Source organism: Capsicum annuum, chromosome 10, assembly GCF_002878395.1.
Source record: "Capsicum annuum cultivar UCD-10X-F1 chromosome 10, UCD10Xv1.1, whole genome shotgun sequence".
NCBI classification, from domain to species: domain Eukaryota; kingdom Viridiplantae; phylum Streptophyta; class Magnoliopsida; order Solanales; family Solanaceae; genus Capsicum; species Capsicum annuum.
The window spans coordinates 138,651,605-138,678,063 of NC_061120.1; the positions used below are offsets into that span (position 1 = coordinate 138,651,605).

General features: G+C 34.0%; 1 pseudogene; it reads right to left on the reverse strand.

The window, feature by feature from the left end:
• The window catches only part of LOC107844362, a 39,612-nt pseudogene extending 14,046 nt beyond the window's left edge, over positions 1–25,566 (reverse strand).
• Between the last annotated feature and the right edge of the window lie 893 nt (positions 25,567–26,459).

Genomic DNA, 26,459 nt, shown 5'->3' on the forward strand with positions numbered 1-26,459 from the left:
CGATTAAAACATCCAATTTATCAACTTCATGAATGTGATAGGGGCATTGGTCAAACCGAAGGACATAACCTAAAACTCATAATGATCATATCGAGTTTGAAAGATTATCTTTGGAATATCCAAAGCTCTAATCCTCAACTGGTGATAACCGAACCTCAAACCAATCTTTGGAAATACTGCAGCACCCTAAAGTTGATCAAATAAATTATCAATGTTAGAAAGAGGATACTTATTCTTAACCGTCACCTTGTTCAACTGCCAATAATCAATGCACATCCTTATTGAACCATCATTTTTCTTCAAAAGCACGACAAGAGCACCCCAAGGTGAAATACTAGGTCGGATAAATCCCTTATCCAACAACTCATACAACTGATCCTTCATTTTCTTCAACTCTGTTGGGGCCATCCTATAAGGAGAAATCGAAATAGGTTTGGTGCTCAGCTTAACATCAATAGAAAATAAATATCTCGATCTGGAGGCATACAAAACAAGTACGTAGGGAACACATCCATAAACTCAAGAATAATACAGACAGAATCCAAAGAAGGAGGCGAAACAACACTAGTATCATGAATATAGGCCAAGTAAGGTAAACATCCCCCTCAACCAATTTACAAGCCTAGACCTAAGATATGACCCTCTTGGGACCCAAATGAAGTGCACCCTTCCAAGCTATCCTTGGCACACCTAATGAAGCTAAAGTCACAGTCTTGGCAAAACAGTCTAAGGTAGCATGATAAAGAGCCAACCAATATATGTCCAAAATAACATCAAAATCGACCATGTCTAACATAAGAAAGTCTACCAAAGTATCACGCCCGACAAAAATCACAACAAAAGATCGGTGCACCCAATCCACCACTAAAGAATTACCTACCGAGGTAGCTAAACAAATTGTCATACGAAAAGGCTCACTAGCACAATCAAACCTTAAGAAAAATACATATACACACAGGAGAAAGTTGTCCTAAGCCAGGGGTCTATCGAAAACAACCTCTCTACTTCTCTTGAGGTAGTGGTATGGTCTGCGTACACTCTACCCTCCCCAGACCCCACTAAGTGGGAATACACTAGGTATGTTGTTGTTGTTGTTGTACACATAAGAGAAAGTTGATCCAGGATTAAATAATACAAATGCAGTTATAAAGAAAATAGGGATGATACCGATAATTACAATATCAGAAGCCTCTGTATCAGGTCTGGTTGGTATAGCATAATACTTACCACGACCACCAACTATCTAGGTGGCCCTACGACCACCACCATAGGCTCTACCATTTTTAGTTCTCGCACCTTTGGTAGAACCCGTACCCCTCATAATTGAAATAAGAGTAGCCTGGTTACCTAATAGGGATGGTTCCTGGCTATATGGCCAATCTTATCATACATACAACAACCTCTACTACCAGCATCAACAGAAAAAGGTACAACTAGGCCCACACAGCCACTCTAAACTGCTGAACTAGAAGATCCACCACCTGAACTATATAAAGCCGCCACTAGCCTACGATAGTATCTATGAGAACCTCTAAAATCTTTGCCTCAAGAGGTATGACACCTGAAATCACCAAAACATCGCGCCTTCATGGCGCCTCCCTGAGATGTACTAAGATACCCTCTGCCATCTTAGCATGATCCACTATACTTTGGAAAGAAACCCCAAAATACAACTATCAAAGATGTAGCCAACTGAAAGAACACATCTAAACCATTCACAAACTTCTAAATCTTCTCACACTCGATGAAAATGTTATCCTAGGAATATCTGGACAGGGTATGGAAGCGTGCCTCATACTCATCAACTGTCATGGAACCTTGATCCAAATGATTAGACTCGTCCTGCATCTGATTTCTCAAACTGTAAGGCACAAATATCTTTAGAAAGGCATCAACAAACTTATTCCATGAAAATTTAGGAGCATAAGTAGGCCTACAATCAATAAACAATCTGCACTAATCTCTCACCATATCTCTCAACTGATAGTAGTATAAGCCACATAATTCACACAGAAAGAGTGAAAAATAATTCAAAACACAAGGTATGAAAGAATTTCACATGATAAAGAATAAACTGAGGAAAGTTTCGTAAAGATATCCTATAGCCTCTCGAAGATATATAAGATCATCTACATACCAATCCGCGAGACTCTATTAGACATCCTATTCTTACACCATTGAGACCAATGAAACCTAGCTACTCTAATACCAATTCTTCATGATCCTAAAATAAGGGTCATAATGGCGCTTGTCATAGTGTACCTTAATAAGTAAGCTTATCACCTAAACTAATACAAAAAGGAAAAAAAGATAGAAATACCCAAGGTAAGGCTTCTAGAATGAACCCAAACCATACAAGTGATCATAACAATGTGGAAAGAACTTATCCAAAATACCAATCATGCTCAAAACCAGGTGTCAAATAGTGTAAGAGCTACTAATACAATTCAAGAGTCAAATACATTAGAAAAAATAACTACAAAGAAATAATATCTATCTCCAATTACTAATAAAGACATAACTGCTATAGAAAGATAGAGGTGAGCTTCGGATGCATGAATGTCCAACCGCTACCTTAGAATCTCTAATAATTGTCTGAGTCAAGCAAGCTGAGGCACACTCGAGCTAGAACCTGCACCGAAAGGGTGTATTAGGCATGAGTATGGTCCACTTATACTTAGTAGGTATCATAGGCCGACCAAGAAAAGTAGTAAATAAAACATACAAAATATACACTAAGGGCACGTCACCTTCAATCAGAAAATATCCCACAACGGTAGCCCACAACACTTGCACTAACAGTTCTAATATATCACATATATTGAAACATCACAATAAGATTGAACACAAGTATGCATTATATCACATATAAGTAGAACTAGAGGAAACATGTATATACAAGATCATCAAATACAAGTAAAAAGGATAAGATAATTACATAAATTGCAAGTCAATATGGCAATACAACACAATATAAACACAATAAAGTAAGTGCAATGTATATGATAATGATGATGCATGAGGTGATCGTACAACCTCCAGGATCATCACACAATCCCTATATACACCTACGGAGCTAAAACTTATCGATGTAGGACCCATGGAGGGTTAATCAACCCATATACAATCCATATATCTCATATCTCCTTTCCAGAACATCTCTCAAAAAGGGTTTTATAAGGTTTTACAATGTCTCCTCCCTGGCACATCCCTTGAGGAGGGTTTTAAAAAGGTGTTGCCAATATTACTAAGTTGTTGCTATGGTGGTACCAATATTTTATGAACGAGTATGATATGAGGGTTTAATGCTCATAACCAATCACAATGAGTATTTACACAACCAAGCACAATGATATATTTCCACAACCAACCACAATTATATATTTTCACATCCATGTGAGCCAATATTCACTCATTAATTTTGTTTCATCCATGAATTTCTATATGTCTCATATAAACACAAGTATAAATATATCAAAATACCAATGGTACCACATTAGGACTTTCAACAGCACAATATAATTATTCACATATATTCAAGGCTATCAATTTCACATAGGACCTCACACGGTCACACATATCACATAATATCTCAATTTCGACAATTACATTACATATAGGCCCCCACACAATCACAACACATAGATAGTAATTTTTCATTATTAGTTTCCACCCTTAACATACATTTTGTACCATCATTTACTACTCAGTCCAGTATGAAAGAGTTAAGCCATAACCTACCACAAAAGTCGAAATCGGTCCGCTACACTTTGAACCCACGATCTTACTTTTCACGAACAATCTCAATATCTACTAATAATATCAAATATGGAATCTACGCATCAAAACAAAACCAATGACACCCATATTGACTATTTCTGGTTTGGGGTCAAAACGGACCCCAGAACAGGTTTCGAAAAATAAGAGAAAAATCAAAAATTTACTTCAAAAATATATTTTTCATATTTTTAGGAACCTACAGCTGAAAACCCAAATTAAATTGAGTCAAAAATGAGGGTCAAATTGAAGAAAAACTATTTTTGAGCTTTACCGGATAAAATATTTGAAATCGGGGTTAAAATCAAGAACCGAGCTTGTTTTGAAGGTTAAATTGATGAAAAACTAGTAATTATAAGATAAAAACATTATTCAAATGAAAAGGAGTGAAATTGAAGTTTAAAATCAAGCCCTAAGATTTTTGAGGCTTTGATAAGTTTATCAAGAAATTACTAAGAAAAAGGTGATATCTTACCTTAAATCTGTAATAGAATCAAGAAATATATGTTAATCTAGTTTCTCAAGATCCCACAAGCTTTACTTTTAATATTTCACACTATTTTAGGATTTAACTCTCAAGAGGCAAGATGAAAAAGTAGCAAAATAGGCCAAAAAGGGAAAAATCTGCTATATATATAGCAGAAAATCTGCTGCAACAACAATTTTTTTCTTTTTAAAGTTCAACCCGCACTTCAACGGGGTATTCAGAATTCATTTGGAGTTTGATATATGCAATTAAACTATGCAACCACACTAAATTCAACTTTACGGATGCGTTGGCAAAGTTGGATTTTCGAAAAAACATTATTTTTACAAAGTTGACCCCCGAAGCCCAAAATTGTAATTTTCCAAATCGAGGATCAAAATGAGATTTAAAAGCCGTAAAATCACACCAGATATGCTAACACCCTAAAATCAACATTTGAGATCTGCTGGCAAAGTCAAATTTTCCATTCGAGATTGTTTCGATAAAATATGGGTCCCACACCCATATTTCTAATTTTTTAACTTTCCGACTAATAAGTCAAAATTATCTTGGGTGCACTGGGACCCGAACCAAAAGTCTACCTTGCCTAAAATTGATATTTTGGAGCTACTGGAGCAGTCCATTCAACCATCCGTCGCACGGATCAAAAGATATCCCCCTAAGTCTAAAATAAGGCTCTCAAAGCTATAAAAAAACCACAATATCACATAAATGGTATAAAAATACATCGAAAATCATGTCAATCACTCTCACACTCCTAAAATACCATAATACAACTACGGAGAGGGGTAAAATATTCAAATTATATAAAATCACAAATTTCACATATTTCATCAATTTTTTAGGTCGTTACATGAGCACTCTGTCTCAAAGCTGTGATGGATCATCATTTGAGTTCTTTTCCTTTTTAGGATAATGAAACTTTTAGTATTTTGTTAGTTTAGAGATATTCTTAGATATGTTTTGATGTAAAGTTCTTGTATGATGAATTTCAAATCTTAGGGATTATAATAGCTAGTTGACATATTTTCTGCATGTGTTATTTATTTGGATTTTGAGATTTAATTGGTTAAGTATTGAAATTTTCTCTATTCTTTCTTAAAAAGGAATACATGTTTGGGTTAAGTCTTGGTTTAGATCATTTTCCCACCAAGGGTTAGTATGAGTACCACTCATGGTTAATTGATTGTGATAAAAGTGATATCAGAGTCTAGATTTGTCGATCTCGTCATACAAGAACATATCTAGTGGAGTCTTACAAAATAGTATAGATATGTTTGTACTTTCTTTGAGAGGCTATAGGATATTATAAAAAACTTAATTTCTTCATTCTTTTTGTTATTACTTGATTCCAATTGGTATCTTATGATTCAAATTGGTATCCGACTTCTTTTATTTTTATTCTCATAAATGGTGAGAACACAAGATAATAGTGGTAAAAAATATGTGATCAAACCAGAATATTATGGTTGAAATTGGCAATAAAGAATAAGTAAGGAAAAAAGAGGTAGAGGAAAGAGAGTCCCATCCACCAGGGGCCGAATTTAGGCAACTATTGAACTGACTAAAGAGATTCAGAATCTGCTCCCTTCTTGAGGATATTCCTAAGCTAGTAGAGGAGGGTGAACAAATTTAGGTTAATGCAATACTAGTTTAGGGAGGTGAAACTCTAGTTTAGGTGTCTTCTAATATAATTTAGGATGTATTAAGTTTCTTGAGTAGGTTGGATGGTACTGGGGCTACACCCAAACTTCCTATAGTTCAATATCCAAGAGTGAAACATATTACTATTTTGGCTTCCAAAATAGATAAGCTATTAGATATTGGTGTCTTCGCATGATAGGTAGTAGGTTCGGTGGTGACCAGAGATGAGCATGATCTATTTTTCAAGTTTATTGATAAAGCCTCCCATCTCCATGGAATCAAAACACAGTAATAAGTTTATCATAGACTACCAAGAAAGAGACTCTATAATATGTAGTAGTGGAGAGATACAGGATTGAGTTTGTGACTTTCCAATTTCCAGAAGGCGCTAAAATATGGTGCAGGTTCTATGTGAAGGGCAAGGCAACTAGTTTGCCTCAGTTGACATGGAATCAGTTTTATTTGATCTTTCTAGAGAAATATGTCCTTGTACCTTGGGGGACAGGAAAATTGTAATGACCCTCCAGGTTATTTTCTTAATTTTCACATGTTTCTGGTATTTTAAGCCTTTCCATAGTGCCTACAGGTTATTTATGAATTTTCAAAACTGACGATTTGATTATCGGATAGATCATTTAAGTTTTAGGCTTATTTTTCTATTTTGGAGCTTTTTCAGTTAATGAATTGATCTAGGACCAAAGTTCCTAGTAAATGGCCTTGAATGGAAATTTTGAACGCACCATCAAATTCGAAATGTTAATTTTAGGCGAGGCAGACCCTTGATTTAGGTCCTGAGGCCTCCACACTTATTTTGGACTATTATGTAGATTTGATAGAAAATAAAACTATAGGTGTGAGTCTCATATATAATCAAAATGATCTCGGATGGAAGTTTTGATGGTTCTATTCAATCCGAAATATCGAATTTGGTATGGTAGTATAATTAGTTTGTGCGCATGGGGTTCCTAACGAATCATGAGCACTTGATCAAAGTCCTTTTTAACTTAGAATAATATGATGTGGTAGCATATAGTGTAACTAATCATTTCCTATTGCGATAGCAAGGTTTGGGAAGCATTCGCGAGCCTTCCCTCTCGCATTCGTGATGAAGGCTGACTCGACCTAACCCATTCTTCTTCTTCATGATCGCGACTACTGGTTTCATATTTGATACAGTCTTACCTCTTTTCCTTTGAGGTCATGATTCATTGAAACTTTTGATCGGTATCGTGACTGTGATTAGGGGCCCGCATTTGCGATGGGTTACCCCCTGACAATATATAACCCCTATTCTCCATAATTTTCTTTATTTTCTCAACCCTAATGGTAATTAATGACATTGAGAGCTTAATATAATTATAAGAATCAATCAAGTGACGTTGGAAGTGCATAAAGGAAGTGGAAGCAACCATTTCTCACTAATTTCTTTATTAGTTTTTGACCTAAATCCTCCGTATAATTCTTATTTTCCCTTTTTCTCCACTATGCTTCGGAGCTTATTTGAGCCCTGAGTTACATTTCAATCGTGCTTAACTTTTGAGCACATATTTCTCGTTATTCAATGGACCTCATGGCGGATTTAATTGTGGGATTTCATTAGTGTGGTCCCACAAGCCTATTATTGACCCAATTTTGGGCCTAGAGTTTTATATTGCAACATGGGTATCGTTTTACACCTACTAACATGTAAATTGCTATTTTGATAGTGTGTAAATTTTTTTGAGATTGTATAGAAAAGATGAGCAATTTATGGTTAGTTCAAGAATGCAGTTTGGTATCGAGGTTGGCTCAATTTACTTTTCTCTACGAGATTGTGTATATTATAGATTGCATGCTAGGTTGGGATTATAGGATGAGATTATAACTAGCATATCATGACTTAACCTACTTAAGGAATTTAGAATAAAAATATGACCCGAACCTTAGCCTAGAATACCTTTTAAGGCGTAGAATCCTATTATATCTGATGGTGGGCTTGATTAACCATTGGTTTGCATAAGAAACCCTTTAGCATAAGACTTAGAATATTACTTAGTATTTGGGGTGATATTTCCCGATTAGACACTTATAGTATCTTTATGCCCTTGTTTACCTTAGTCTCCTGGGTTAAGGTGTTAATATTGTATTGAATTGTATATTGTGGGTTTGAGGCCATGGTTTTGATACAGTTGAGCACCAGGTTAGCATTTTTCCCCTTGTGAGGATTTAGTTCTGGTTTATAAATGCTTATGGTTATGTTGTTTGGATAGTGGTGATGACATGCATACTTTAGGCGCATTCATGCTTACTTAGTGGTATGATTCCAATCAAACCTTTGATTTTACTACTATTTTCTAAATAAATATTTATTCCCAGTTTTCACTTTAAAAATGGACTTCTTCTATAACTGAAATCGTACAACCTTATTTAATGAATTATGAGCACTGAAACTAAACATGGTATTTTGAAAACTAGATCAAGATTGATTCCAATCCGTTACTATTTTTCTCTTTTACCACTATTATTTATTTGATCGAGAGAGATTCTGATCCTTTCTCTAACATTATGCAAATTTAATCCTGGCGTTGATCTCAGACAATGGATTTATAATTTTACACTCTTTTAGTCATGGTTCGAGTTTTTGCACTTATTATACTTATATATATATATAAATATCTCTGGTACTGGATGGAGTAGAATAATTATGATGGTTATTGGAAGTTCTGATTTGGGATCAGACAATATATACGGATATCCTAAGTTCCCTATGGACCCCTTCATCTATTAGCCACAATGCTAGAGAAGGTTTTATAATATAGGTCCTTCATTTGTGAGTTACTAAGCTGGATGAGGTGCACACACTTGGTACATTCGGTCACTTAGGTTGGACATGGTGTTATCGACTTATGTTGCATTCATTCATTCATATGAATTTCCTGTCACTAGTATAATTGTTAGGTGTTTATATCTATCAGACTTATGGGGATTACATTCATATAAGCTATGGTTTCTATTTAGTGAGTGTTTGATTGAACCTTTGAAAGTTTATGGGGGTTAAATTAGGTGTTATTTGTCCGTGCTAGCTGATTACATTACAGTTGATTTATGGTTATTTCATGGAAGGATGGTTATGGATTATTATCTAAGATTATCGGTATGTTTTTGATTCCTTATCTTTCTCTATTATTGGTAAGTTACCTTATCTATAGGTTACCTCATGATTATTCGCACTTTGATTAGAGACTTGATTATGCTAATATTAGCTCCCCTACTTGGTTATAATCTTTGAGACATTAGGTTCCTCACCCCTCAGGTATTTACCTTTGAGTTTAATCCTATATATGTATATATATGGCATTACTATATATCCTTTTATTTCATTATCTATTCATATTGATATATATCCTTTGGCCTTGTATTACTACTATATATCCTTCATTCACTCTTTACTTATATATTGACTAGTGATATACGGTATTGCATTTTAGTTCCTGAATATTATTAGAGAATAGTTTACCCTTATTTCTCTATTAGCATTATTATGTTTAGTTTCTTGGATAGTTATCTGTAGTTTATCCTTCATTACACGTTATTTATGCTTTCATATATTTGGAGCTTAGTCGGTCGATGACTTTGGTGCTTACACTACACTTTTGCAGCCTACAGATCATAGTATGAATCTCACCGTTGATGTGTGCATCGCAGCTATGGATCAGATATTTAAGGTGAGTTCTTGGTGCTTAAAGTATTTTTTCTCCCCCTCATATTGATTAGACCATTCTCTATTTTGAATTCAGAGATATCCTTATATATGTATTTCACTTTGTACTCTGATTATTTTAGAAGCTATTATACTAACTTTACCAGGTCTTGGGGTTGCTTTATATAATTATTGGTCTCTTTATCATGTTCATTCTATTATGCTTTTTCATTTCTCTTAATAGTCCGTTACTAGTTATTCAGACTATAGGTTGACTTACCTACTGGTGGGTTATAGTAGGTGCCATCATGACCAGACAAATTGGGTTGTGAGAAAGGATGAGTTCACTCATATTGAGCAAGGAAGTATGTCAGTTGCGGCCTATGAGGCTAAATTCCCCTTAGTGTCTCAATATTCTTCACAATTGTTGCATACCTAAAAGGAGAGTATTTATCACTTTGTCAAGAGACTGAACACGTCTCTAGATTTCTATGTTTTATATGATATATTCCTACAGTCCTTCCATGAGATGGTTAATTTTTTAAGAAAGTTAAGGGTGTGAAACAAGAGGGCTATGCCAAGATGGAAGGAAAGAAGGCTCGCAAAAGGGGCAATTTCAGTAGTTCTTATTCTAGGGGTCTGAGTTTGTAATAATACCCTACATGCCCCCTCCATTCAGCGATATAGGTGTCTTTAGTTTTCCTACAGGGACCATCCAATTGTCTTTAAACTTTGGTGGTTATCTCATTTTATCTTTATCAGCTTGGACTATACGTGTTATGAGTGTGATTTGGTCAGTCATATTCATAGGTATTGTCCTAACTTTAACCAGTCTGGTTAGTCGGGCTAGAAGTAGGTTGATACATTAAAATTACAACTTCTTTAAGAAGAATAAGTGGTTTTCGTCAAATATATAACCCAACAAAGGTTGGAGTCAAATACCACCAAAAATATGATGATAACTAAGTTATGCAATTTAAGTAACTATTAATCAACAATTTCCATGAAATGGAAGGGGTTATAATAAATGTTCTTAATCAATATCCTATTTTTCACCAGTAACTAGTATTGAATTAATAAAATATAAATCAGTAGAGAAAGTGAACTAGGTTTATCTTCACCTTGGCCATTATAGTAATTACGGGTTTGTCTTCACCATGGCTATTATAGTAATTATGTGTTAATCACTGCATAGGATTCTAGTGATATCAAAACATATAAAATTATTGATTTCTAACATACACCCAATGTTTCTCAACCTAGTTGGGTGTTTAACACTTTAATTCTTTCAAACTTAAAATAAAATTATATGAACTTGATTTACCTTTGAGTTGGTCAATCTTATTAAAGCATTAACTATTAGGTGGAGCTGAAAACTCTGAATCCTCGTTGATAATCCTTTTTCTTATTTTAATTCCTTATTTCAAGAAAATTAACTGTAACGACCTGATTTGTTGAACCGGAACGCTACACGGTGCTCATGAGCCCGAGGGACCACAAGCTAACCCATGACTGATATCTGTACCTATATATTGCATAAGATAAATCAATAATGCAGAAACATGCACTGAAAGGCCATAAGATTCGATCATGAACATGACTGAATAAAGTAATATTTGAGTGGGGTAATAGAATACCCAAAACAAAACTAAAGTGTAAAACATGCTAGTCTGTATCTAGTCTGCATCTAGTCTGAAAGACTTCACTGTCTAAAGAATCTAAATAAGGAGTTGATGGGACATTTCCCCAACTAACTCCAACTAATAAGCTAATCAATGAGATAATAGAAAATCATTATGTCCTCGAAGGATGAGGACTCACTTCTACTCTGACTGCTGAAACTGGAATCTAATACTGATCTGGAACTCGTGTCTCTGAATCTATGGTGTAACATAAAAAGAAAACACCACAACGCGAATGCTTCAGTACATATGTACCGAGTATACATGTGAGGTAGGCTATATGCAATGGTTCATATGCATGAATAATGCTAACTGACTGTCTAACATGAACGTGAGAATACATGCATAAACACATAACTATAACTGATTTCTGAGTCTGTACACTGATAATGTGATATGCTAGTAACTGATATGACTGATAACATGAAGGACTATATCTGAATAATGCTGATAATATGGGTGAATATATCTGGGTATAACTGATAACGTGGGTGGCTATAGATGACAGTCCTAAATCTGATGGAACTATCTGAGTTCCGTACTGTATCTGAGTTGATTGTATCTGATAGTCCTAAAATATGAAGAACTATCTGAGTTCTATTACTGAGACTGATTGACTGTATGTGACAGTCCTGATTCTATATCATGAAACTATGGGAAGTAGTATCTAACCGATATGCCCCAAAGGTGCTATAATAGTTGAGCTGGGGTCCAATCTATGCCCTGATTAGAAGGGTGTCAATACCGCACTATTAATAAGGACAACATGTGAGTAACCCTTATATAACAGGTAGCTCTAGTGAGAACGGTGAGAACCCTCACATAACAGGTTAAGCCACCTCATCTACCCTCATATAGTAGGCTACGATGTCTCAACCTATGTTGGCTACATAGTTCTGGAATGCAAGGATTGCTTTTAGGAATCACACCCTCGTATAACAGGTGAGTCCCCATCCTTGGGTTCACTAGGTGCTAGTTCCTACTCCCATTTGAATGGACACTGAACATGATTTACTAAATTGAACTGAGCACGGACTGAGTCACTGAATTTCCATGGATAACAGAATACCACTGATATCTGACAACTGACTAAGTCATGAGATCATGGAGATTTTTTCTGAGTCATAAGACTATCTGAAGTCTAAGATTTCATAGCTTAACTGAGAGTATCGTGAAAACATGAAATGGATCTAGGTACGCAACTAATATTTTAAGTACGAGTACCCCCAAGACTCGATGGAAGAAAACTGACATGACTTGATATTCTTGAGTACATGATAATCACCACAATACGTTTATTGAAGCATTTGATCAAACATCTAATATTCATAAGCTTGTACATTTATGGGAATTTTCATGATATCATGCAAGTTAGGCAAATTTCCTTTATCTAGGCATTTTATCAAACATATGGCAGGCATAGTACATGTAAACATCATGGTATAGCAATTAAACATCATGATTCACTTCCGATTTTATCATACAAGGTTTTAGTCATGAGATTTCATAAATCTTTATCTATACTAATCAACCCACATGGAATTTATTATCAAATCATGGAATAGAAAATAATTCCTCATTTATCAACATGAAAGAGAACATATAAAGCATGAACACATGAAGAAAATCCATAACTTGTAGTTGAAAAGGGATTCTTGGACTTCATGGATGAAAGGAGCCCACGAATGAACACTATGAATACCTTAGTTCATGATTTCATGAAGATTGATGGTAAAACCTTCTTGAAATTAGACCTTCTATGAAAACCCTAGCTTGAGTTCTTGAGAGTATTTGAGAAAAACATCAATATTTTGGATGAATAAAGGCTAAATACCGTGTTTGGAAGCTTATATAGGGGGGGGGGGGGAATTGTTCCTTTTAACCTTGGACACGTAATTTAACTTTCAATAAAGTTTCCCAAATTGGGCCCTTGGTGCGACGTGGCGTTATCACACCGTGTCACTAGAAATTGACAAATAGGAAATTGCATGGTGGCGTGATGCGGAGCTATCGCGTTTCCACCTTGTCTACGACCTGGAAGTTTGGCACGATGAACCAGTATCACGGAGAAACACTGGAATTTGACAATTGCTATTTGAGCTATCTACGGGACGCGCTGAAGGCTCAGGTCAAACACTGTCTCACTAAAAAGGCTCTAACTCTTTGTTCAGGTGTCGGATTTGGGAAAATTATATATCGATGGAAAGCTTATCCAATTTCCCACGTGATAGGTAGTGAAAATTATGGAATTAACACATGTATAAGAATGAATTCTTATTTCATAGAAAGTTCTAACATCCTTGAGATGATTTTTCAAGCTAAGAAAAAGCACGGGTATTACATTAACCCTAAGGTGTGTTCTACTATTTACAACCATTAAAACTTTATTAATACGTAAAGGATTATCAATATTATTTTGGTTAATAATGAATCCTAACAAAAATCAACTTTAAATTAACTAATTCACCATGGATCCCACAATCCTAGTGTAACGCCTCAATTTTTAGGAACCGGAACGTTATATGGTGCTCATGACCCCGAAGGACCACAAGATAACCCATGACTGGTATTTATACTTATATACTGTATATATAATATAATAATGTGGAAAACATGTACTGAAAGGTCATAAGGTTCAACTGAATAAAACATCTGATAAATTATAACATCCATATGTGGTATCGAATATCCAAAACAACTGAAATCTGAATCAAATTTGAAAGCCTCTAAGTACTGTTTGAATAAGGAGTTGAAGGAGCATGTCTCCAACTAACTCCATCTAGGAAAACTGAATTGAAATAAATAATATCATAGAGTAATAATCATGTCCTCAAAAGATGAGGACTCACTGCTAAAATTCCTGACTGCTGAAACTGGAATGCTACTATTACTGCTGATCTAGGACTCGTGTCTCTGAATCTATGGTGTAACATAAAAAGAAAGCACCATAGTGCAAATGCGTCAGTACGATGGAATGTGCTGAGTATGCAAGTGGGGTAGGCTGAATGCATGGGGTTCATATGCATGAACAATACTAACTGAATAACTAATATGAACGTGAGAGTGCATACATGAATACATAGTAACTGAGATCATGAAAACATGATAACTGAATTTGTATACTGATAACATAGTTTATTGATATTTAACATGACTGATAACTGAGTTATTATAACTAATAACATGAGTGACTGTATCTAACAGTCCTGAATCTGATGAAACTATCTGAGTTTCGTATGTATTTGAGTTGACTATTTTTGACAGTCTTGATATACTAAAATCTAAAGAACCATCTGAGTTCTTTTACTGAAGTTGAGACTGAAACTGTGGGAAGTAGTTATTTAACCGACATGCCCCATATATACTATTATAGCGACGCTGGGGTCCAATCTCTTCCCTGACTGGAAGGGTGTCAATACCATACCACTGATAAAGACAATTAGTGAGTGACCCTTATATAACAGATTACTCTAATAAGAACGGTGGGAACCCTCATATAGTAGGTTAATCTACCTCATATACCCTCATATAATAGGCTATGATGTCTCAACCTATGCTGGCTACGTAGTTCTGGAGTGCAAGGATGATTTCTAAGAATCACACTCTCAAAATAATAGGTGAGTTCCTATCCTTGGGATCACTCGGTGTTAGCTCCTACTCCCATCTAAATAGACTGATTCATGATTAAATAAACTATACATGGATTGAGTTTACTGAATTTCTATTGACTGATGGAATACTACTGCTGTCTGATAACTGATTGAGATCATGAGATTTTTGAGTTTTCCTGAGCTATTTGACTGACTGAGTTCTATGGAGCATGGATTGACTAAGGATATCATGGAGACATAACTCAGGCTCTAGGCCCACAACTATAATTTTTGGGTATGAGTGCCCCCAGGACTCGATGAAAGGAAACTGACACAACCATAACACTTCTTGATCATAGGAATAGAGTGCACAATTCATAATGCCATAAATAGGGGATTTTATACTAATCATAGTACTCCACATACTGTACATGGCAGGGAGTGCATATAACATATGGGTACTTGCATGACTTCAATAGCAAGAACATTTCATAACACAACAATCACACATAGCCATAGCATGGAATTCATGTTGAATCATAAGGAATGACATAGACTTGTCATTTAGGTACTATTGAGTCATGAAAGCATGATTTTTTATCATTCTAGGTGTTTTATCAAACACCTTACATGAACGAATTTGGGCATAGGTGTACTTATCAACTTAACAATCTTAAAACACCCACATTCATGGTTTTTCAACTAACATGCTCATATACTTCATGGAAACACATTAAGATACCATCTTGAAACACAATTAACAACCATCATCATGAACATAGTCATAAAACATCATACAAATCATAATTTTATTATTTAAAATATGGTTCTTGAGATTCATGGATGAAATTGATCCATGGATGAAAACTATGCATACCTTAGATTGAAGATTCGTGAAAAATAGTGGTAAAATTGGCTTGAATCTTGAAAGAGATCTAATGTTCCTTGAAGGTTCTTGAAGAAATCCTTAGGCTTGTTCTTGATTTTTCTTGATTAGGGTTTAACCTCTTTGGGAGAGAATGTTCTTATTCTTGAGAATAATGAGAAAATAATGGGATAATAGCCTTCTCAAGGCTTTAATACCGTGTTTAAATTGAGGGAAAAAGACCAAAATACCCCTATGAAATCACTTCCTAGTTGCTGAAATTATCAGTTGACGGCTAAGGCTAATAAGCCGTTAGATCTGTGATAGCCCGTCAGCCCAGGTAGTCACCTGGGAGCTGAAATTTTTGGGTTTATATCTAAGCCTGACGACATGGGTTGATAAGCCGTCAGACTTATGATAAGTCGTCAGCTCATGTCGTCACTCATTTGCCAGGCAGACATGCCAAAGTAAAATGGGTATAACTTTTTTCTTCGATATCCAATTTGGGTAAAATTGATATAATTGGAAAGATAATTCAATTATCTATCTGTTGGTAGGTTATGAGCTTAAAAATTTAAAGTATAATGACAGATATACTTTTTTGAAGCTGACTAAAACAATATCCTTCCTAAGAATTCAATCGGTAAGGAATGTTTTGATTCGTCTGATAGCTGGGAGTTATTTGAAGCCTTAATATACATATAACTTACTCATAAAACTATAAAAGAACCATGATATATTATTCATGAGCTTGAAACATGGCGCTATTATTGGTTTGGATTTTTTGGGGTATTATACCTAGTCATGGAAATTTAGATGCTCATAACTTCAAATAAAATAAAACTAAAGAATTCATAGAGTAAAAAGTTTCCCTAAATATGATTCAATCTTCAATTGTCTTTCAAAGATGAACAAAGTTGCTAAAACCTATACCAAATTCAAAACTTCAAAATATTTCTAAATTATGTAAGGTAATAGACCAAGGAAAACCCTAGAATATGCTATTTATAGTACAAGAAAACTTGAATTTAAAATAAATTTTAAAACTGACCCACTCAAGGGTGATAATGAGATTGATGGCTCGTTAACTAGCTAATAACTCATCGGTTATGGTCATCACTTGACTTATTTTTATTTAGTTTCCCCTTAAGGTTGACGTGATGGGTAACAACTCATCACTTTACTTCTTCTTAGTTTTTTTATTTGAGTTTAATGAGCTAGGTCATGGCTTGTTAATCATTTGATAACTCATCACTTGGCCTTTTTAGCTTACTTTCACCTGTCTTGCCACTTATTCATTTGTCCTGCACAAAGAAGTAAAATACGATTAAAAATAACACAATTTGCTTAAGAGCTTACTATTATTCCTTGTTAAAAGCCTCCAATATGCAGTTAAACTACCGATACATCATAGCTCGTGCTTAAGTGATAGGGGAGGTGGTGCTAATGGTAAAGGTCATCCACATAATGGTATGGTGGTCACCATACATGTAGGGGTGGCAACCATCCTAATTGAGATGGTAGAAATATAGATTAAGGTAGTACTCAACTCAGTAGAGGTGACACACATGCTGGAGATAGGACTTATTGTTATGCTTTTCCAGGCAGAATGAAGGCAGAGGCATCAAATACAATTATCATAGGTCATATTCCTGTCTATGACTGTATGGCCACTGTATTGTTTAATACTAGTTCTACTTTTTCATATGTTTTTGCTAGATTTCCTATGGGTTTGGATATGGTGTATGATATGCATGATACTCCTATTTATATATGCAACCCTATTGGGGGATTTTGTTATTATTAATAAAGTATATCATTCATGTTTTATTTTATTTATGGGGTATAAAACTTGGGAAGATTTGGTAATATTAGACATGGTGGATTTTGACATTATTCTAGTGATGAGTTGGTAATCTCCATAATATGCTATTTTAGAATGTCATACTAAGTTAATAATTGTGGCTATGTTGGGGATGGATAGACTAAAATAGGAGAGTGACTATAATCTGCTTCTATAAAACTTATCTTTCTTTATTTGTGTCAAGATGTTGATTGACAGGGGTGTTTGGCCTTCTCAGCTTATCTTTGGGATATTAGTGTAGAGGTTTTGCCTATCGAGTCAGTTCCTGTGGTATGTGAGTTCTTTGAGATTTTTCCTATTGACTTGCCTGACAAGCCATCAGATTGTGACATCAATTTTTGTATAGACTTAGAGCTAGGCACTTGTCCCTTTTCTATCCCTCCTTAAAATATGGCATCGGCTATGTCGATGGAGCAAAAGGCTCACTTGCAAGAGTTTGTTAGAAAGGGATTCATTTGTCTTAGTGTCTTTTCGTGGGGGTGCTCCAATATTATTTTTTAAGAAAAAAGATAGTAGTTTTTGTATGTACATATACTATCAATAGTTGAATAAGGTTATGATTTGTAACAAAAACCCTCTATCCCATATTGACGTGTTTAACCAATTACGCACTTTGATATTTTTCAAGATTAACTTAAGTTTTGGTTATCATCCATTAAAGATTTAGACTGAGGACATTATTAAGACTATATTCTAGACCTTGTATAAGTACAACAAGTTCTTAGTGATGTCTTTTAGGTTGGATAACACCTCAACTACTTTTATGTGCTTAATGAATGGGCATGTAATCCCTACCTAGATTCATTCATGATTTTCCTTATTGATGATATTCTAGTGTACTATAAGAATAGGAAGGAGCACAAGAATTATTTGTGTATTGTCTTGGGTATGCTTAAGGAGAAGTTGGTTTATGACAAATATTCTAAGTTCAAATTTTAGTTGTCTTTGGTATCCTTCTTGGGGCTTGTAGTTTTGAAAAATGGGGTGATGTTAGATCCATACAAGATTTAAGTGGAAAAAAATTGGGTTAGACCTACCTCTGTGATTAAAGTTTTCAGTTTTGTGGGGTTGGCTAGTTACTATCGCAGGTTTGTAAAGGGGTTAGCCTCTATTACTTATCATTTAATCCTTCTGACTTAAAATGAGGAACCATTCATTTGGTTTGATCCAAGAGTTTAACACTTTGTTAACCACCACTTTTGTTCTTGCTTTTCTAGTGGAGGGTAAGAATTTTTTCGTATATTGTGATGCCTCATGTTCTGGTTTAGGTGTTGTTTTGATTTGGGAAGGGAATATTATTGACTATGCTTTGAGGCAGTTGAAATTCATAAGAAGAATTATCCTACTCATGACTTATAGTTGGTTGTAGTGGTGTTTGTAATTAAGATATAGAGGCATTAATTGTATGGGATTCGATGTGAAGTTTTGACTTATCACCATCGCTTGCAGCATATCTCCACTTAGTAAGATTTGAATCTGAGGCAGTGTAGGTGGGTGGAGCTACTCAAAGATTATGATGTCATTATTCTCTACTTTTTTGGTAAAGCTGATATAGTAGCTATTTTTCTAGAAGAAAGACTGAAACCAAGAAGAGTTTGGCTTATTTGGAGGTTTCTCGATGTTAATTACCTAGGGACGTTCAGTCTTTAGCTAATAGCTTCATACGAGGTGAGGTGTCTAAGAGAGGTAAATTACTAGCCAGTGTAGACTCAAGCTCTACATTTCTTGATCAAATCAAGGCTAGGGATTTCAAAGATGCAAATTTGAGTAAGATTCACAACAAGGTTATGCAAGGCGATTCCATAGAGGTCATTCTTGATGATAAAGGTATTTTGAGGACCAAAGAGCAAGTTTACATACCTCGTGTTAATGATTTGATATCTATTATTCTAACTGAGGCTGATAGCTCAAAATTCTTCATATATACTGGTGTGACTACAATGTACCATGATTTGAGGTAACACTATCGGTGGGGTCAATTGAAGCAGAAATTAATCAAATTTGTGGCTAAGTGTCAGAATTTCCAGTAGGTGAAATATGAAAATCAAAAGCTCAGTGGTACTCTTCATAGGATACATATTCCTAAATTAAAGTGGGAGAGAATAGGTATGGACTTTATTGCTAGTCCCAAGATTTTGGGGAAGCACGATTCTATATGGATTATATAGAAAGGCTGACTAAGTCTACATATTTGATTTCGGTGCAAGTAACTTATAATGTAGAAAAGATTGCAAAGATCTACCTTATAGAAGTTGTTTGGTTGCATGGTATTTCAATTTTTATTATTTTGGATAGGGTACTCAGTTTACCTCTAACTTTTGGTAGAAGTTGCATAAGGATTTAGATACTAGTTGGGACTTAGTAAAATATTTCACCTTCAGACTAATGGGCAATCTGAGCGGATGATCCAAGTATTGGAGGACATGATTTGTGCGTGTGTTATAAATTTCAAAAGTCATTAGGACCAGCATCTAACTTTTATAGAGTTTGCATATAATAACAACTACCATTCTTGCATTGCAATGACACTATTTGAGGTTTTTGTGATAGAAGATGTAGATCTTTCATTGGTTGGTTTGATGCATTTGAGGTGAGGCCATAGGGCACTGATTTGTTCAGAGACTCAATATAGAAGGTAAAGTTATCCAAGATAAACTTCTAACAGCTCAGATCAGACAAAAAAATATGCAGATCAAAAAGTAAATATGTCCATTTCATGGAAGGTAAATTGGTATTGCTTAAAGTCTCACCCATGAAAGGTGTTATGAAACATGGTAATCTTAGTCTAGGATATATTAGAACACTTGATATCCTTGAGGATATACAGATAATGGCCAGGTTGTCCTTGCCTCCAAGTTTGTTAGGGGTTTATCCGATGTTCTATGTTTCTATGTTTAAGAAGTACCATGGGGATGGTGACTATATCATTCAGTGGGGTTTGAGTTTTCTTTATCAAAACCTCTCTTATGAAGAGGAGTCTATAAGTCATAAAATTGTTTGATAACGGTTCTAGTTTTTTAGATTATACTTTCTAGCATATCATTTCTTCTCTTTAACATGAATTATGGGGATTTGGAATAAATTAATAAGTAAAAACCCAAATTTGATGGTTTAGGCTACAAATAAGGGTAAAATCAATGGGGTTTTATCCCTAAGTCCTAGAACTAAAGAGTAAGTGATTGAATACTTTTTATTTATTGTGTTAGATTGAGAACAATCTGAAGCTTCAAGGAAAGGAAAGGCTTTTTGCGGACTAGCTTGTGTTGGGATCTTTGGTTGAGGTAGATTATGGTTTAATTAGAGTTTAGTCTCAATTCTATTGTAAGTATGTTCCTAAATTGGATATTTTATGATTGATCTTTGGACATGCTTTTGATTAATGATTTGGTTGCTCATGCTTGAAAGAATGGGTTTATTGAATACCGAACTTGATTGAAATGCATTATATTGTTAAGTGTACTTGTAAATTTAGTGCACTGTGATACATCCTGCGAGATAGTGAAATTGATACAGTATATATACATATATTATGAAGGATCAGGTGTCACATTGTACAAATATGAATATTGATATTTCTATTATTATGGAGGATCGAGTACCATACTAGTGCGGTATATGAATATAGATTATCTCCTGCCAGTCATGGCTAGATGGGTAAAAATAAATCCCTTAGCATGTGTGTGCAAACTCGTATAATTTTAAGAAATCCTATAGCTTGATAAGTTTTAATGAATTAAAGGCATTCTAATTGCAAGTTTGATATGGTTGCAGTTTTCCCTTATGTGATGATTGTTGGCTTTTTAGTTGTTTACGAAGTTGTTGATACCATTGATAATTAGCTATCTGTGTGCATTTTCTTGTTTTTCTTTGATATAGTTGTTGATTCATTGATTCGCTTGCAATGTACTGATGCTTGTCTACTTATTATTTAATTTATGCGTAAACATGGTATTAAGGTGAGTTGGCCTACGATACCTAACAATATATAAAGGTTTGTATTGATACTACCTTATGTTTTTATTTGTTAAATGTAGAAAGAGTTTCAAAGGCTCAGACACAACCTTACTTATAGAGTTTGACAACTGATCTTGATCCAAGGGTGAGAACTCCATTTTCAGGCTGTTATGGATTATCATCTGGGTTCTTGTCCTTTTGTGGACAATGAAACTTTCAGTATTTTGTTAGTTTTGAGATATTCTTAGATATGTTTTGGTATAGAGTTCCTGTATGATGACTTTTGAATCTTGGGGGTTGTAATAGCTAATTAACATATTTTCCGGACTTATTATTTTTTTTTTGGATTTTTAGATATTAATCGATCAAGTATTGAAATTTCTATATTCTATCTTAAAAAGGATTACGTGTCTGGGTTAGGACTTCTATTAGATGATTTTTCCACTGAAAAGTTAGTGCGGGTGCCACTCAAGACCAATTTAGTCATAGCAAATAGCTCAAAACAGTATAAATAATAAATAACAGAAATAAAAAAGTCATGGCAAAATATTATTAATGACCTGATGCATAAACCTAATCAAAAGTCATAATAATCAAACTCAAAGGATAAGTCTACAAAAATAATATTATGACTAATAGTATGACAAATAGTACATAGAAATAAGTAAGACAATACCTACCTAACTAATTGACTTTCTACCATAATCTATTGTGTGGTCATTTTCTTAGAATATATGATCACATCAAATAAAATTGAGTGGGTACTTTTCATGAGAAATTTATATCGTATTTCACATAATTAGATGTGATAGATGAATTAATCTTATAAAACTTAAACAGGTCAAATTAAGCCAAAAATTGAAAATAGGTCACGATTCAATCGACTTAGAAAATTTGCTTGGATCAAGATGGTGTCGGTCAAATAAAGGGTCTTAACCTATTCGACCTAATAACTTGATCAATTATTTTAAATTCAACCTCTGTGATTAAAAATATAATAACTTGATTGATTATTTTAAATTTGACCTGTGTGATTAAAAATGTTGAATAAAAATGCATACATAGATTAAACTATTTTTTCTGGTAAGTAAATAATTTATTCATTAACCAAGTAAGCAGGGGCTTTGGGCTATAGGTGACAAAAGAGTTTTAAAATGAGGTGTAGGTGACACAAGTCTTAATTATTGAGTGGAGGTGACAATTACTTTATTATGGATTAAGAAAGTTGGGAAAGTTTTAAAATAACCTACAAGTTTTTTAATTTACACTTTGATCCGAATGTTATTAATATATCAGGAAACAGAGAGAAAAAAAGACGCGTTTCTCTCTCTTCTCATCCGTTGTTGTTTGCTCTCTATTCACAATTATTGTTTTTCATTGTTGCTGCTACTTTATTTATCATCTTATGCTTCATTGTCATCATCTTCATCTTCTTCTTGTCGATCATTATTGTTGTTGTTACCGCTACTGCTGCTATCTGACCAATTTCTTAGGTCAAATTTTGTTTCCTACATCACTTTTCACTTTGGCATTACTTCATAGGTGACTTTGGTAAGTAAAATTATGATTTTTATTTGAATTTATCATCTGGGTACACAGTTACTGTTGTTTTTGTAACAATGGATAGAACCCGATCATGAATCCAACATAAGTGCCCACAATTTAAAAGATCACTCATCTGATGCATCAGATGATTAATTTGTTGCAACAAAAAATTTATCTGTTGTAACATACTAGTTATCTGTTGCATCAGACTGATTATCTGTTGCAACATATGATTAATCTATTTGGAACAACACAAATCAGCCCCTACCACAAACCTAACAAATAGCCAATGTGTTTCAACTCTTGTTATTGCTATTGGATTTAAAATTATTCCTTACGTCTAATCGTCAACATATTTGTTGAGAAGATAATAGACATAATGAAAATTAAATATTCTCTCCATCTCAAATAACCCATCCTTATCTGTTGCGACGGATGATTAATCTGTTTGGAATAACAGAAATCAGTCGCTGCCATAAACCCAATAGATAGCAAATATGTTTCAACTTTTTCTATTGCTACTGGATTCAAAATTATTGCTTACGTCCAATCGTCGACATGTTTGTTGAGAATATAATAGAAAGAATAAAAATTAAGTACTTCCTCCGTCTCAAATTATCTATCCCAAATTTCCTAATATAATTTCTCTTTTTACTTGTATTTTTTCATAATCAAAAAGAGATAAATTTTTTTTTCATGTTTTACCCTTTTCATTAATCACTTTTTCTTCAAATTAAAATGTAAACATCATTTAATAGGGGTATTAAGGTAAACTAGGCATGTTATTAATTATTTTTCTTAATCAATGTGTCATCTTAATTTGGGATGGGTTAATTTGAGACACAAGAACCATGAATTAAAACATCAAAGCCGTGCAATAGACTAGTTATCTGTTGAAACAAACTAGTTATCTATTGCAACATATGAGTAATCTGTTTGGAACAACACAAATCAGCCCATGCCACAAACACAACAGATAAATCTTAAATCTTGCTATTGCTACTGTTATCAAAATTATTCCTTACGTCCAATCGTCCACATGTTTGTTGAGAAGATAATAGCCAGAATGAAAATTAAATATGAATTAAAATGTCAAAGTTGATCAAACATAATTTTTTTATTAAACTAAAACAAATAAAAATACATATACATAGACTTAAAAAAAAAGAAACAAAATAATATAATTATTATTATCATTTTCATTATTATTATAATTATTGCTAGCCAGCCAATCTTCGACCGGCAGAAACAACGCCCTCTTCATATTGCGGATCTCTCGCAACATCCTTACTCTGACAGCGGCCAACTCCCACTGTATATCATGAACCTGCCTCTGCAGTTCCAGTATGACGTCTCATAAAATAGCGATATCCCACACGAGATCAGCCATATTTAGAACAAGTATAAATTGACAAAAAATATAAAAACAAAAGTAAAGAAAAAAAATCCGAAAGTAAAGTAATACAACATATATTTGCACAAAAATAAAGAAAAAAAACTTACCATAGACGGAATAGCTATCAAGTCTTTGAAGTGAAAGTAGTTGAAGGTGTAATATGAATGACAAGAGCAAGAAATAAATAGATATGTGTAGTAGAATGAACGAGTAAGGAGGGGTCTATTTGTAAAGGATTGAATTTGAATTTTAATGAGTTAGGGAAAAAGGTTCAACTATTCACCTCCATTTATTAATACTGGCGCCGTTTTTATTGAGTTGTGGCAACAAATTATATATTTGTTGCTTCAGATAACCCATCTATGACAACATATTACCATTTATTATGACAAATTGACAATCTATTGCATCAGCTAATAGATCTTTTGCACATATAAGCTATCTTTTTTAATAATCAACATATCGAAGAGTCACAATCAGTTATTAAAATTAAATAATCATTTTGTTACGGTTATAAATTTTATTTATCATTTATTTCCTTATTATTTATATATGAACCATTTTTCATATTAAATAATTGAAAGTCATGTCTTTTCACCCTCTCAATAACAATAATATTTTTTTTATCAATAACTGCCTATTACAATATATGATCGATCTGTCGCTTCAGATTAACCTCTGTTAACATGTTGAGAATAAGGAATAAACAGAATGATAATGAAAAACTAAATAAGAATTAAAAATTCAAAGTCGACCACCATGTCCAAACATAGATTTTTGAATCCCTTGTGTAGATCTGATCTATAAAAGGAGGAAAATACATACATACATACATACATACATATATACATACGCTAAAAGAGAAAATATAACCTAATTATTATTACTAATATTATTATTATCATTACTATTATTATTATTACTCTTATTATTGTCAACCGGACAATTTTCATTCGACAGCAGCAGAGCCCTCCTCAGCGTTGCTCCAAAGTTGGCCAAATACCTCTGGAGTTCATCAAAATACCTTTGAAGTTCCCGGAAGGATTCGATATGAATCTTCCTGTATGACTCTGGATTAGCCATATTTGTATTGTAAGTGTAGTAAAATGAAGAGCGAGAGTGAGTAAGGAGGCCGAAGGGACCTATTTATAAATGATTGAATTGGAAGGGGTTAGTCAAACAACAAACCACTATTGTTCATATCTCTTAATTAAATAAAACTTGTGAATTTTTGAATATGTAAATTAAAAAAATTGAATCTAAATACAATATTTTATCTTTTATTATATTTAAAAAAAAGATTGCTTTAAAATAAATCTAACAGATGGGTAATCAGTTGCAGAATATATTCCTTCTGCCAAATAACTTACAACATATTAACAATCTGTTGCAACAGATGGATATATCTGTTTGCTTTTCCAACATATATGTCATATGTTGCAATAAATTAATCATATGTCGTTACAGATGTCTGCAATTGTTTCACAATTTAAATAGATGTGAAATCTGTTGCAATTTTTTAGTCATCTGTTTATTCAATTTAAACCATGATGGGATAGAAAGAATAAGGTGCATCCAGATGGATGATCCACTATCATGTGTGGGAGTTAAGTATTACTGATAAGGTCATCGAAAAAACACACACAAAGTATAATATTTTTATGAATGCATCTTTTAACCGATTAGGAACTAATCATTCAAATAAGATCCTGCATTGTACAGTTAAGTTCGATGGGTTTGAATTGATTAGGATGAGGGCCCTATAAAGATGGTCTATATACCCTATTACGAGTTACTGACGGTTGTTGCTCATGTTTATGCGTGTCAAGTTTTGAGAAGGAATCAATACTTTGTGTCATTTCAAAGATTCAATAGCAACTGGACTTAAATTTAAGTGTGCATTGGACTCTAAGAAGGACTTCGGAGCCTCGCACTGTATCAAACAAGAACAAAAAACCAATAGAAATTCCCCTGAC